The sequence below is a fragment of the Kogia breviceps genome, chromosome 18 (genome assembly GCF_026419965.1).
Source record: "Kogia breviceps isolate mKogBre1 chromosome 18, mKogBre1 haplotype 1, whole genome shotgun sequence".
NCBI lineage: Eukaryota > Metazoa > Chordata > Mammalia > Artiodactyla > Physeteridae > Kogia > Kogia breviceps.
Window position 1 is genome coordinate 2,014,722 of NC_081327.1, and position 13,931 is coordinate 2,028,652.

Below are 13,931 nucleotides of genomic sequence, written 5' to 3' on the forward strand. Positions count from 1 at the left end.
GCTTTGGAAACACTCCTGGCCTCCTCCCCTCAAGGTCTAAAAGTTGTGCTGATTTTTTTCTCTTGGGAACAACTAAACTATTCAACTCTCCCCTACACTCGCTTTCTCCGTGAAGAATTTGCACTCTGAACCCATCTTAGGGAATAACAGGACTGACATCAGGCCTGGAAAGAACCACAGATGAAATGGTTTGTTCAAACCCTCATTTTAACAGTTCTGTTAGGTTTATTTTCCTCATTAAGTAAGCAGTATTAAGCATATTAAATAAAATTTCAGAAAGCAAAGAAGGCTAATAAACTTACCACGGATGCTGTCAATCACTACAAGCCCGGGCTTGTAGTTGTGTTCACTGGTTAGAAGAGCCCCTTGGCGGGGAAGGGAGAGTGTGGGCTTTGGAGCCAGGCTGACCTGCAGCCAAATCCAGCCCCTTCCTTAGAAGCTGATTAAACAACTGAGGTAACAGTGCCTCCCCCTGGAACTGTTGAAAGGCCTGGAGCTCACCTGTGTAACACAGCCTAACACTGCCTGGTACATAGGAAGGCACTCAGCAACCAGTGGCTGTTCTAAGAGTTTTCTTAGTGACAATTAGTAAACTACAGGATTGTAAACCACAGCCGCACGTCAAACACAACCACATTTTATCATGTTTCGGTAGTCTCTGTACTTATAAGCTTTTCTGTGAGTAAAGTTTTTCATATAATCGCAAATTTGAAGGTCTTCTTTTCTCACCTATTTTGTAATGACAATTTTTAAAAGACAATTATATAAAGGTTTGATTAACAGAGCATAAAGCATTGTATTTATAGTTGCTTTCTTAAGATAGATTTCCAAAAAGTGATATCACTAGATGAGACGTGAAAAACATCTCTGTGGTTCTCAAAACATGGTGCTGAATTTTCTGGAGGGGCATTTGCATCCCCAAGCTAAGGGGGGCCCAGGGGTGTGGCAAACGTCTCCCTCCTAAGTCAGTGACAGGTGTTGCTAATCGAGCACGCTCTCTCTGGGTCCACTGAACCTGAAGACAGGCTTGTAATCGTTCTCAGCATACCACCCAGGTAAAACAAACTGAGCAGTTTGTACATGCAAAGAAATGTCTTTGCCACACCTGGTATAAATAAGCATTTGAACAATTTTACCAGCATTGGATATTTATTACTTAAAACAAACCAACAAAAAAGGTTGCCTATTTGATAAGCCAAAAAAGTGCTTCTTGCTTACTAATGAATTCTTCCCCCATGTGTTTTTTTTTAATATAAATTTTTAAATCTATTTATATATATTTTTTGTCTGCGTTGGGTCTTCGTTGCTGCACACGGGCTTTCTCTAGTTGCAGCGAGCAGGGGGTGCTCTTCATTGCGGTGCATGGGCTTCTCATTGCGGTGGCTTCTCTTGTTGCAGAGCACAGGCTCTACATGGGCTCAGTAGATGTGGGTCGCGGGCTCTAGAGCGCAGCCTCAGTAGTTGTGGTACACAGGCTTAGTTGCACTGCAGCATGTGGGACCTTCCCGGACCAGGGCCCGAACCCATGTCCCCTGCCTTGGCAGGCGAATTGTTAACCACTGCACCACCAGGGAAGCCCCCCGCCCCCATATGCTTTTAAAGTTCTTTGTGTATAATCTAGGCCTTTTGCCCATTTTAGCTATTGTGTCTTTGTGCTTGTTCTTTCTGATTTGCCTGAACTCACTTTCCTTTTCTTAAAGTATGCATTTCTGAAAGATTCATGTTTTTCATTTTAAAGCAATACTTAGCTCATTAAAAACAATTTCTGGGCTTCCCTGGTGGCGCAGTGGTTGAGAGTCCGCCTGCCGATGCAGGGGACGCGGGTTCGTGCCCCGGTCCGGGAAGATCCCACGTGCCGCGGAGCGGCTGGGCCCGTGAGCCATGGCCGCTGGGCCTGCGCGTCCAGAGCCTGTGCTCCGCAGCGGGAGAGGCAACAGCAGTGAGAGGCCCGCGTACCGCAAAAACAAAAAACAAACAAACAAAAAAAAACAATTTCTATTTTACAGAAAGGTAGATCTCCTACTCCCTCTGCCTTGCTGCCGCTCGTGCCCCCAATACACCATGAACACCATTAATGTTTTGGTTTGTTTTCTTATAATTTAAAAATAATTGCCAGATTTATGAAAGTGCTTGCCTCTAGGGAGTGGTGGGGAAGAGATCTAGTTCTCACGGTACCTCTGTTCTTTTTCACCTATTTTACGCATGTGGCTTTAAGGTGTTCATAGTTTTCAAATAGCTGTGATCATTCCATGTGTGCAGTAGCATATTTTTTCCACACTGTTGTACACCTTACAGACTGCTCTATCACCCCCTTATCAATCGTTTTCACCTTGTTAATAGCTGCACAGTATACCCAGAGCTTTATCTGTGTGGCCCTCCCTCTGTTGTTTGAATGTTTAATTTAGTTCTGATTTTTCATAATTGTAAATGATACTGTAATGAACATTTTGGTACTTAAAATATTTTTCTAAATTTAGGATTCTTTAAGATTTCGCCAATGGGGGATTACTGTGTCAGAAGGGGAATAATTGTTTTAAGGTTCCTGATACACACCTCTAAGTTTCCCTTTGAAAGAGCACCAGTTTGCACTGCTGCAATTAACACCTGATGGATGGTGTGTGTTCCACACGTTCTCGCTAGCATTGTGTATTCAGAGCACTTTTCACCTTTGCTAATTTAATAAGGGAAAGGGCATCTAATTTTAATTGCATTTATTTAGTTTTTAAGGATGTTGAACATTTTCCTCTAAGCTTGTTAAGCAATTATATTTCTTCTCTTTGCATTGTCTATGTGGCTTTAATATCTTCCTATCAATTTGTCTTGTTTGTTTGTTTTGTTTTTTGGTGGTACGCGGGCCTCTCACTGCTGTGGCCTCTCCCTTTGCGGAGCACAGGCTCCGGACACGCAGGCTCAGCGGCCATGGCTCACGGGCCCAGCCGCTCCGTGGCACGTGGGATCTTCCCAGACCAGGGCACGAACCCGTGTCCCCTGCATCCGTAGGCGGATTCTCAACCACTGTGCCACCAGGGAAGCCCTCTTCCTATCAATTTGAAGTCTCTTTATGTAATAAAGATATTATTTGTCTTCATTTTGGCCATAAATGTTTTCCCTAGTTTGCCTTTTCTTTGAATTATTTTTTTGACAAGGTTTCAATTTTTATATAGCTCAATTCTGATTTTTTTTTTTTTTTTTGCGGTACGCAGGCCTCTCACTGCTGTGGCCTCTCCCGTTGCGGAGCACAGGCTCCGGACGCGCAGGCTCAGCGGCCATGGCTCACGGGCCCAGCCGCTCTGCGGCACGTGGGATCTTCCCGGACCGGGGCACGAACCCGTGTCCCCTGCATCGGCAGACGGACTCTCAACCACTGCACCACCAGCGAAGCCCCTGAGAGTCACATTTCTTGTGTGTGAAATGGACAGAGAAATCCAGTCGCCATGGCCCAGAAAGGGCTCACAGACCTGGAGTGAGAAGGCTGCAGGTGACTTTGAGATAGAGAGAAGCAGCCCTTGACATGTACGAGTGGCCTGGCAGTCACGGCTAGGCCTTGGTGTCCTCCTGAGGAGCAGCCAGAATGTCATAGCACACGGCCATCAGACATGGCCATTCTGTGACCGTGTTGGAGGGAAACATAAATAAAACCTGTAATCATGGATGAACTCAGACAAAAACGAGTGTCAGCCAGAGAAAACAAGGTCTCTCCAATATTAAGGGTGAGCAATGTATTCTGGTTTTCCCAAGTCTGCCCTGGTTTCAGCACTGAAAGTCCTGTATCCCAGAAACAGTGCAGCAAAGAGAGCAAAGAACTGAGCCGACACACAAATGTTTATTTAATTGATAAGAAGAAATGGCATTGCAGAGAAGTGAAGAAAGTAAAGGCATTTCAATAACGGCCTTAGCCCAATTCACCACTACTAAGAGAACATGAGGGGACTTCCCTGGTGATGCAGTGGTTAAGAATCCGTCTGCCAATGCAAGGGACACGGTTCAAACCCTGGTCCGGGAAGATCCCACATGCCTTGGAGCAACTAAGCCCGTGTGCCACAACTACTGAGCCCGCGTGCCACAACTACAGAAGCCCTCGTGCCTAGAGCCCGTGCTCTGCAACAAGAGAAGCCATGGCAATGAGAAGCCCGCGCACCGCAATGAAGTGTAGCCTCCGCTCTCCGCAATCAGAGAGAAGGCTGCACGCAGCAACAAAGACCCCAGGCAGCCATAAATAAATAAATAAATAAATAAATTTAAATTTAAAAAAAGAGAGAGAATGTGAAATTTTCTCAAGCTCAAATTCTTCTTAAAACTATGTGTGCTCTATAATATACATATATCGAAACTAACACAACGTTGTAAATCAAATATACTCCAGTAAAATTTTTTCAAAAAGATAAAAGACCCCCAAAAAATTATGTTCTAAAGGAAAAAGGAAAAGTAAATTCAGAATCAATAAAACTCTTAGAAGATGGTAGGAGACACATTGCTTTGGGGTCTGTTTAGACTTGGAAACAAGCGCAACTGGTTTAATTATATGAAAACTAAGCACTCTATCACACACACACAGTGAAAGGACTGAAAAGTCAAGCTATAGTGTGGGAAATTCTTTGCAACACATATATTTGAAAAAGAGCTCATTATCTTGAACACAGAAATAACATCTATAAAGCAAAAAGAGGGAATTCCCTGGTTGTCCAGTGGTTAGGAGCCTGTGCTTCCACTGCTGGGAGCCCAGGTTCGATCCCTGTTCGGGGAACTAAGAGCCCACAAGCCACGGGGTGAAGCAAAAAAAGAAAAAAAAAAAAAAAAAAAAAAAAGGCAAAAAGCGGGGAAAATACTTCAGAAGAAAACAGTGGGGAAGAAACTTAAACTAGCCCATCAGAAGGCAGAATATTGAACTGCCATTCAATAGATGAAAAAATACACAAACTCGTTAGCAATCTGGAAAATGCAAAAGAAAAACATGATGAGATACAACTACAAACCATATACAGCCAACACCAAACCGTGCTTACTGCCAAGTTTTGGAACGGGAAGTAGATGGAAATACTCATTCACTACTGCTGGCAGTGTAAATCGGTCGACTGTGGCAATAAAATTGGCAGTATCTACTAAAGGTTAATGCACACAAATTTATGACAAAGCAGCTCCACTCCTACGTGTGTATTTAGGGGTAATGCATGGACTGGGGCACCCAGACACGTACAAGAATATTTACAGCAGCATCAAACCAGGAACCACACAAATGTCCATTTACACCAAAATATGAGAAAAATTTAACCAAAAACAAACACAATGAGAAAAAAAAGAAAAGAAAAAATAAAATAAATTAAAAATGTCACCTTCTTGAGATAAAATTTCCTTGTAAAAAGATGGACCTAAATGATGGGGGGGGAAGCAATGAAAATGACCAAATGACACCTACATGCAACAACATAGTTAAATCTCACAAATGTGTTGAACGAGATATCCAGAAACATATAGTGTACGAAGCCACGTATATAAAGTCCAACAGCAGCTAAAACAAAATTATACTGTTAGACACCAGTATTGTACTCATGTCTGGGGGAAACAAGAGGGTAGTGAGGAAAGGAATCAAGAAAAAGTGTTTGGGGCTTCCCTGGTGGCGCAGTGGTTGAGAGTCCGCCTGCCGATGCAGGGGACGCGGGTTCGTGCCCCGGTCCGGGAAGATCCCACGTGCCGCGGAGCGGCTGGGCCCGTGAGCCGTGGCCACTGAGCCTGCGCGTCCGGAGCCTGTGCTCCGCAACTGGAGAGGCCACAACAGTGAGAGGCCCGCGTACCGCAAAAAAAAAAAAAAAAAAGTGTTTGACCATAAGAAAATGTATGATTTTACTAGACAAGGGTACGGTTATATGTTAAATATTATTCGTTGCATTGTAAAATCTTGTCCTGTGTACTTTTTTCTACATGCGTTATTTTTCACACATTTTTTTAATTAAAAAAAAAAAAAAAAAAAAGCCTGTTTACTTTCCTACGATTCAAGGGCGCCATCTAGCGACCTCACAGGCACTTCACGAACTCAAAAGCATTCCCTAAAATTGAAACAGAAAATAACCGAGATACTTTTGTTACTTCGTATTTTTAAGGGTTTTTTTGTTTAATATGACTTTTCCCCCAAATTATGATAATCATGCACACGGCCTTGGAAGTCTGTAGGGCTTTGGATATACAGCACAATGTTCTGTGGGATTCCTGCAGCCCTGGCGTGGACGTGGCTTGGGGATGGAGTGTAGGCTGGGTTTCACATCCCCACATCTCCTCGGACGGTGCCTACAGGCAGTGTGAAATATACACACCGTGCCCAGCAGCCCTGACTGTCAGCGAGGTCCTCGGAGCACCTGCCTCCGACAGATGAGGACGCTGGGCTCAGAGACGGGAGGGTTCCCGGCTGTCTGGTCCTGAGCCCCTGTTTCCGGCATCAGTCCCCCATCCTGCCCCCGAACATCCAAGGAAAGGTAAACTGGGCCACCTCCAGTAATACCTGCTCACACCTGCTTTTTCTGTCCTCAGACATCGACCCTCTCATCTTCACTATCACTGGATTCCCATTTCCCTGATAAAAGTAGCAACAAGAAGAGAATATTTTAATAATTTCATAGGAAATCAGGAACAGTTGTTATCTTTTCTCTGGATCTTTTCAATTCCCAGTGAGAAATATACACCAGCAGAAACCCAGAAACTTAGCTCCATTCTTTGTGCCATCGTCCTAAGAGTTTACATTCCGATGGGGGAACATGCAGTAATGAAATAAGCAGACAAGAGAAGCATCAGGTTTGTGATGGAAACAAGGCAGAGGTGTGCACGGAGGGCCTCTGGAGATGATAGTCAGGGTGGACTTCCCTGAGGAGGTGACCTCTGGTCAGAACCCTGAATGGAGACAGGAAAGAACCACATAAGGACTCAGGGGAGGAGAGGCGGGAAGAACAGCAGGTGCAGAGGTCCTGAGGTTGGTTCTTTGAAGAGACAGAGAAGCCCGTGTGGCTGAAGCCCAGTGACCAAGGAGGAGATAAAGTCAGCAGGGCCTGGCCGGCCACAGAAGAATTTGAGTTTTATTCTGAGCAAAGAAAGAAGCCCCTGTGGGATTTAATCTGACTTGTACCTTAACTTCATTTCCTCTGAACATTTCTTCTGCCTGCTGAGTGGAGACTTGAATGGGACCGAAGGGGAGTGGAGTGGACAGGAGACAAGAGAAGGGGGTCTTGGGGATTCAGGTGAGACACCTGAATGAGACACCTGGATGAGGTAATTGGGAAGGTAGAAAACACCAAGAACATTGGCTGCTTCTAATCCTGCCTCAGACGTCTGTGCAGGGAGATTACAGATAGTGTAAAGAGAGCTTGGTCTGTGGGACCTCGGGCAGCAGCAGCCACCCCGGGAATCATGGAGTTGGGGTCCCTGGGGAGATGTCTGCTGGGAAGTTCACCTCAAACCTCTCACCCCAGCTGTGGGGGAAGGGTTAGGAATTCCTAACATGAGCTGCAGGGGAGGGGATGGACCTAACTGCCGCCCCCCCCGCCCCCCACCCCCTCCAACAAATCACTGTGACTGTTCTTTCTCTCAATTCCTGAATTCCTTTCTCTAAGTCGAGCTTCCGCCTGGAGGTTACCATGGCAACCAGGACATTCCATCCTCTTAAAGATGTCTTTGATACACGTGTATGATATTCTGGAAAATGTGAAATTATAGAGATGACAACCATATTGGTTGTTGACAGGGGTTAGGGGAAGAGACAGGAAGTGACTATAAAAGGGGGAAATGAGGGGGGATTTGGGGGTGGAGGAGTCATTCTGCATCCTGATTGTGGTGGTGCTGGTGGTATTGAATCTATGTGTGTGTTAATACTCATAGAACAATACAGCAAATAAAGTCAACATTTTTAGAAAGTGTTGTTTCAATACTGGCAGCCATTAAAAAATATGTTGCAGAAAAAGTCTTAATGACAAAAAAAAATAGTTCTTGGTATATGTAGTTAAGTGAAAAAAAAAGCAAGATTACCAAATGCTATACACTGTATAATCTCTTTTTTTAAAAAACATCTTTATTGGAGTATAATTGCTTTACAATGGTGTGTTAGTTTCTGCTAACAAAGTGAATCAGCTATACATATACATATACTCCCATATATCCTCCCTCTTGCGTCTCCCTCCCACCCTCCCTATCCCACTCCTCTAGGTGGTCACAAAGCACGAGCTGATCTCCCTGTGTTATGCAGCTGCTTCCCACTAGCTATCTATTTTACATTTGGTAGTGTATATATGTCCATGCCACTCTCTCACTTCATCCCAGCTTACCCTTCCCCCTCCCCGTGTCCTCAAGTCCATTCTCTATGCCTGCATCTTTATTCCTGTCTTGCCCCTAGGTTCTTCATAAACATTTTTTTCCTTTTAGGTTCCGTATATATGTGTTAACAAACAGTATTTGTTTTTCTCTTTCTGACTTACTTCACTCTGTATGACAGACTCTAGGTCCATCTACCTCACTACAAAAAACCTCAATTTCATTACTTTTTATGGCTGAGTAATATTCCATTGTATATATGTGCCACATCTTCTTTATCCAACACAAGTGTCGATGGACACTTGTGTTGCTTCCACGTCCTGGCTATTGTAAATAGAGCTGCAATGAACATTGTGGTACATGACTCTTTTTGAATTATGGTTTTCTCAGGGTATATGCCCAGTAGTGGGATTGCTGGGTCATATGGTAGTTCTATTTTTAGTTTTTTAAGGAAACTCCATACTGTTCTCCATAGTGGCTGTATCAATTTACATTCCCACCAACAGTGCAAGAGGGTTCCCTTTTCTGCACACCCTCTCCAGCATTTATTGTTTGTAGATTTTTTGATGATGGCCATTCTGACTGGTGTGAGGTGACACCTCATTTTAGTTTTGATTTCCATTTCTCTAATGATTAGTGATGTTGAGCATCCTTTCCTGTGTTTGTTGGCAATCTGTATATCTTCTCTGGAGAAATGTCTATTTAGGTCTTCTGACCATTTTTGTATTGGGTTGTTTGTTTTTTTGATATCGAGCTGCATGAGCTGCTTGTATATTTTGGAGGTTAATCCTCTGTCAGTTGCTTTATTTACAAATATTTTCTCCCATTCTGAGGGTTGTCTTTTCGTCTTGTTTATGGTTTCCTAAGTTTCATTAGGTCCCATTTGTTTATTTTTGTTTTTATTCCCATTTCTCTAGGAGGTGGGTCAAAAAGGATCTTGCTGTGATTTTTGACATAGAGTGTTCTGCCTATGTTTTCCTCTAAGAGTTTTATAGTGTCTGGCCTTACATTTAGGTCTTTAAACCATTTTGAGTTTACTTTTGTGTATGGTGTTAGGGATTGTTCTAATTTCATACTTTTACAGGTAGCTGTCCAGTTTTCCCAGCACCACGTATTGAAGAGGCTGTCTTTTCTCCATTGTATATTCTTGCCTCCTTTATCAAAAATAAGGTGACCATATGTGTGGGGGGTTATCTCTGGGCTTTCTATCCTGTTCCATTGATCTATGTTTCTGTTTTTGTGCCAGTACCATAGTTTCTTGATTACTGTAGCTTTGTAGTATAGTCTGAAGTCCTGGAGCCTTATTCCTCCAGCTCCATTTTTCTCTCTCAAGACTGCTTTGGCTATTTGGGGTCTTTTGTGTTTCCATACAAATTGTGAAATTTTTTGTTCTAGTTCTGTGAAAACTACCATTGGTAGTTTGATAGGGATTGCATTGAATCTGTAGATTGCTTTGGGTAGTAGAGTCATTTTCACAATGTTGATCCTTCCAGTCCAGGAACATGGTATATCTCTCCATCTGTTTGTATCATCTTTAATTTCTTTCATCAGTGTCTTATAGTTTTCTGCATATAGATCTTTTGTCTCCTTAGGTAGGTTTATTCCTAGGTATTTTACTCTTTTTGTTGCAATGGTAAATGGGATAGTTTCCTTTATTTCTCATTCAGATTTTTCATCATTAGTGTATAGGAATGCAAGAGATTTCTATGCATTAATTTTGTATCATGCTACTTTACCAAATTCGTTGATTAGCTCTAGTAGTTTTCTGGTAGCACCTTTAGGATTCTCTATGTATAGTATCATGTCATCTGCAAACAGTGACATCTTTACTTCTTCTTTTCCAATTTGGATTCCTTTTATTTCTTTTTCTTCTCTGATTGTTGTGGCTAAAACTTCCAAAACTATGTTGGATAATAGTGGTGAGAGTGGACAACCTTGTCTTTTTCCTGATCTTAGTGGAAATGGTTTCAGTTTTTCACCATTGAGGACAATGTTGGCTGTGGGTTTGTCATATATGGCCTTTATTATGCTGAGGTAACTTCCCTCTATGCCTACTTTCTGGAGGGTTTTTATCATAAATGGGTGTTGAATTTTGTTGAAAGCTTTTTTGGCATCTATTGAGATGATCATATGGTTTTTATTCCTTAATTTGTTAATATGGTGTATCACATTGATTGATTTGTGTATATTGAAGAATTCTTGCATTCCTGGGATAAATCCCACTTGATCATGGTGTATTATCCTTTTAATGTGCTGTTGGGTTCTGTTTGCTAGTATTTTGTTGAGGATTTTTGCATCTATGTTCATCAGTGATATTAGCCTGTAGTTTTCTTTCTTTGTCATATCTTTGTCCGGTTTTGGTATCAGGGTGATAGTGACCTTGTAGAATGAGTTTGGGAGTGTTCCTCCCTCTGCTGTATTTTGGATGGCATGTAGTTGCTTGTAGTAATCTCTCATGATCTTTTGTATTTCTGCAGTGTCCGTTGTTACTTCTCATTTTTCATTTCTAATTCTGTTGATTTGAGTCTTCTCCCTTTTTCTCTTGATGAATCTGGCTAATGGTTTATCAATTTTGTTTATCTTCTCAGAGAACCAGCTTTTAGTTTTATTGGTCTTTACTATTGCTTTCTTCATTTCTTATTCATTTATTTCTGATCTGATCTTTATTATTTCCTTCCTTCTGCTAACTTTGGGGTTTTTTTGTTCTTCTTTCTCTAATTGCTTTAGGTGTAAGGTTAAGTTCTTTATTTGAGATGTTTCTTGTTTCTTGAGGTAGGATTACATTGCTATAAACTTCCCCCTTAGAACTGCTTTTGCTGCATCCAATAGTATCACCTATTTTTAAAACTGAAAAAAACCAGATGTTGACAGCAACATCCTTCATCCCAGAGAGAATGTGGAAAGCACATAAATGGTCTTCAGTTGAGGATTTGCTAAATAAATGTAAGGTATAATTTAGGTACTTGCCAACTTTGGACTTCTTTAACCAATAAGGGATAGAGAGATTCAAGCCATATTTGGGAATACATTTTAGCATGATAATAATTATGCGTGAAAGGGGTTGACCCTGAAAGAAGATGTCTGGAAACAACGTCACTTGAGGAGTAGTTGAAAGATCTTTGCATCTATTTTTTATGGAGGAGGAGTGTGTGCAATTCCAGTAGTGTGTGTGGAATTAGACCCCAGACTATATCCGATCCCTTATATTTATGTGTGTGTGTTATAGATTACCCAAAAAGTGAAGCTAATTTTCCACCCTTTCTTGCATCCACCTGTCTTGCAACATTTCCATTTTCCCACTCCTTGAATCCGGACTGTACCTATAGTTTGCTTTGGCCAGTAGAGTACTGTGAACATGGAAATGCATCCACGTGGAGTCTGGGACTCAAGTGGTGTTGCAGATTCTGCTCACACTCTTGGAACCCCACCAAGCTGCCATGTGGACAGGCTCGGGCTAGCCTGTTGGAGCAGAAATGAGCCATCACAGGTGAGGCCACCTTAAATGAGCCAGTCCCCAGTCAGCCTGCGGCCGACCAGTGATGCAGGAGTGGGCCCGGAAAGACCAGAATAACTGCTCAGCTGAACCCAGCCCACGTCTATCGAACGAAACCACAGCTGTTGTTTATAGCCTCTGTATTAGTTGCTAGGGCTGCTGTAACAAAGTACCATGGACTGGGGGGGGGGGGGGGCTTAGGAAAGAGAAATGTATTGCCTCACAGTTCTGGAGGCTGGAATTCTGAAACCAAGATATCAGCAAGATTGGTTCTTTCTGAGGGTCTTGAGGGAAGATCAGTTCCAGGCTTCTCTCCTTCCCTTGTGGATGGCCTGTGTCGCTTTACATCATCTTCCTTCTATGCCTGCCTGGCTCTGTATCCAAATTTCCCCTTTTTATAAGGACACCTGTCCTATGGGATTAGGACCCACCCTAATGATCTAATTTTAACTTGATTTCCTCTGTAAAGCCCCTACCCCCAAATAACATTCTGAGATACTGAGGGTTAGGACTTCAAAATATCATTGGTGGGAGGGGATGGGAGGGAGACACAATTCAGCTCATAACAGGTAAATATAACTTTATAAAGAAAACTATTTTAAAAATCACATTTATCACTTATATGTGGAATCTTTTTTTAAAAAAATGACACAAATGGGAATTTCCCAGCGGTCCAGTGGTTAGGACTCAGCACTTTCACTTGCTGGGGCCTGGGTTCAATCCCTGGTTGGGGGACTAAGATCCCACAAGCCACATGGTGGCACGGCCAAAAAAAAAAAAAAAAAAAAACCACAAATGAACTTATGGTTACCGAAGGGGAAAGGGGAGGAAGGGATAAATTAGGAATTTGGGATTAGCAGATACAAACTACTATGTATAAAATAGACAAACAAGGTCCTACTGTATGGCACAGGGAACTATATTCAATACATTGTAATAAATTATAATGGAAAAGAATCTGAAAAAGAATATATATATTGTTTTACATATACATATGCAAATATATTTTTATATATATGTATATATAACTGAGTCACACCAGAAACTAACACAAACTTGTAAATCACTATACTTCAATAAAAAATAAAAACAAAAATATTTAAAGGAAAAGAACTTTGAGCTGTTTCCATTGTCCATTCTTTGAGGAAAATGTCCCCTCTCATGATTTCAGCAAGGGCGGACAAGTATCCATAAACCCTTGAGAGTGAAGATAATATTGAGTTGGCCAAAAAGTTGGTTCGGTTTTAAGTAAAAATAAGACACATTTTTTCATTTTTCCCATGAACTTTACTGAAAAATATATTCATTAACTGAACAAACTTTTTGGCCAACCCAATTTGTATCACTGTAGTAAAATCACCACTATTTTTCATTCAAAAAAAATTTTTTTTCTTGGTATAAATTGCACTATTTCTCCTTTTCTTTGGTAAAATCATACTTGGTGTTGTCTATCCAAACTGAGGCTAATTTTAGTTAAAAACCACCATGGACTTCTGCTTCTGGCCAAGTTGGAGTAACAGGGACCAGATTTTCCCTCCCTTATGAAATAACCATAAAAGGGGCAAAACATACAACATAGTGCTTTTTAAGACAGTGCACATCAGGCTATGAAGGACAGTGGGACATGGGAAATGAATGAAGGGAGCCCTACAATTTCCCTGGCTTACTATCTTAAGAGCGTTTCTAGGTCACGGTGCAGGGGGAGGAATCCAGACAGAGCCCTGTAGACCCCCTGAGTTGAAGAGATGGAGCTGAGAATCCAGGAAAACCAACGTGGCCTGAGTTCCTAGGAAAGGGTACTGAAGCGAATAGGGCCACCCGGAGATCTGCAGAGGGTCCCCCTTGAGCGCTTCTCAGAACCATGGTCCAAGGCCAGGGAAAGAACTTCCCAAAGGGGTTAAGGAAACAGTGTTCAGTACTCACACCAGACAGGCACACATAGTATCATAAACGCAGACTATTCCAGCTTTCTTTTTTTTTTTTTTTTGGCCGCGCTGCATGGCATGTGGGATCTGAGTCCCACCATCAAGGATCAAACCCCGGGGCCCCAGAAGTGAAAGCGCTGAGTCCTAACCACTGGACCGCCAGGAAATTCCCTCTTCCAGCTTTAAAAGATATAAAGCACAGCAGCGATTGCCTCGCACATTCAGGA